Below are 2500 nucleotides of genomic sequence, written 5' to 3' on the forward strand. Positions count from 1 at the left end.
TTTCATTTATTATGGCTTTAAATACATGATAAATTTCGACAGTTGTTTAATACAGTTTCTGATTGTATTATTTGTCATGTGGATGTGAAGCAAAATTTCTTATGAAAATCAAGTATAAATGGGCTTCATATTAGTATGAATTTTGGGAGATAGTATATATATATAATACATAATATATGAAATAAACTTTTGTATTGTGAAAAACTTTATTCATATTCTCATTAATCCCGTAGACATTATAATCTTGTATGCTTACATGTCCGTCTCTCCAAACTATCATCTTCAACACTATACCCAGCATTAAATTCCTTAAAACCATTACGATCAATATTCATCGTAATTAAATTAAATTCCGATAAATAATTCTCATATATCTTTAACAGCTGAATGCAATATCTACATTCGTTCCTCTTGTTATAGATATACTCCATCTCTTCTGATTCATTTCCAGAGATAGTCAGCATCCTTGTCTTGTAGGTGGTCTCTCTCTCTCTCTCTCTCTCTCTCTCTCTCTCTCTCTCTCTCTCTCTCTCTTTCTCAACGATCTTTCAGAATCAGCTTTTTTATATTTACAATTGGCCAATCATTGACTTCGGAAGACCGTGGCCGTTACTGAAAAACATTGATGTTATATATATATATATATATATATATATATATATATATATATATATATATATATATATATATATACTAATACATATAATATCTAATATATACAGTATATACTTGATGGAATCTTTTAACCTATAGAGAACCAAGAATGACTCTACTGATATGCACACATTTACTAAGGAAATGATGATAAGGTTTATTTTGTGAGTGTTTTACACTGTGGAACGCCCATATTAACGAACACAAATTCGTAAGTGGATGACGTAACACAGTCTGGCGTTGGCGAAGAGACAGAAATGACTATTTTCTTTTTCGTTATTTGATTGGTCTATGTTAATTACGCTGATTATAAGAATATTGAATTACACCATAAACATGCACCTTCTAGCAGATAACTATTACTCCTTAAATGATTTTAATCTGTAATGAATAATGATATTTTCCATTCGAGGAAATTCCATTTGGCAGTGCTGTCCCTAACTCATCCCACCCACCTTAACTATGCTGATGAATGTTATCTTGGTCACTTGTACAGGGAAATGCCTTAATATCCATGTGTTCTGATGAAGTAAGGAAATACTAAATGCCTTTATGAATAAACTCAGGCTGCTTCTGATAGCATATGAAAAATTCACACCATTTTCTAATAAAAAATATTCAATCCTAATAAGGAAACAATCGTTGGACAATTTACCAACCACCAATTTCCCAGCCTCTAGCTTCCTAACATACTTTTTTGACTCACGTGGTCGTCAAAGAATTGAATATATTAGTTTGGACAAGGTGCCTCTGATGCCATCTATTGGCGTTAAAGTAAAACTTTTTACGATGTAAGGGAGGGAGCTGGAGGAGCCTGCGTTTTTATGCCTTTCGTAATGGAACAATATTGTTATTCTACGTAGTTTTTACTAATAGTACATGTCATACCATGAAACGTATTAATTATAATTTGGTTTTATAAAAGGTAACTGAAAATTAGATCAAATAATTGTTTAATTAGTTGATTGTCTCACCGATTTCAGTACATGTGGCACCTATCTGGCGACCCCCCACTGACCCCCAAATGTAATTGAACTAACGATTGTTTGCTGAGGAAATATTTCTGCGACATTTAATGTGTAATTTGTAATTTCCTAAGAATTAAGTTATGATCAGACAAGAAGGAACATCAAGTTCACGTACGTCTGTTTTATAGCAATTTTGTGCCCAAATAGAAACAGAAATGAAGTAGTAAAGATTTTAATGAGTGGATGATGGGGATAATTAGCAATTTGGTACGCTACTGCTACGGCCATCTAATACCTGTGAGAAGAAACAATAAGTAGAGCTCTTTAATCCTTGCATTCTGGAACCTTCCATGACGTAATTTTTTGGTTCAAAATAGCCAAAAATAGCCTAATTAATTGGAAGTGAATATCATTTATACGTGCTACACGTATTTCTACATAGCCTAGGTGATAATAAATCGATCACCCTTCAGCAGTTGAATAGAATCATTCACATGAATGAAACAGGGCAGGTGTGCTGCCATCTTTTGACAAGAAGTAGAAACACTTGGATTCTATTCAGATTTGGATAATGTATTACTAAAACATACTTTCTTAGTATTGTTTTTCTATTAATGCATCAAAAACTATAATACTATTTTTCTTCTGATTATTACGCTCTAGATTATGGTAATTGCATGAAAATTACAGATAAACATTACAAAATTATATAGCGCAGATACCAATATTCTGAAATTAAAGAGTTGGAGCTCAGCCATAGAATTAAAGGTGCTGTTTTGGTATGCGATCTCATTTATGGCGTGATCTCAGAAATGAAAAATATATACTAAATTAAAAATGAAGTAATTACTCAAAAGTTTTACTGTTTGTGAATTGTA

The sequence above is a fragment of the Palaemon carinicauda genome, chromosome 16, assembly GCF_036898095.1.
Source record: "Palaemon carinicauda isolate YSFRI2023 chromosome 16, ASM3689809v2, whole genome shotgun sequence".
NCBI classification, from domain to species: Eukaryota; Metazoa; Arthropoda; class Malacostraca; order Decapoda; family Palaemonidae; genus Palaemon; species Palaemon carinicauda.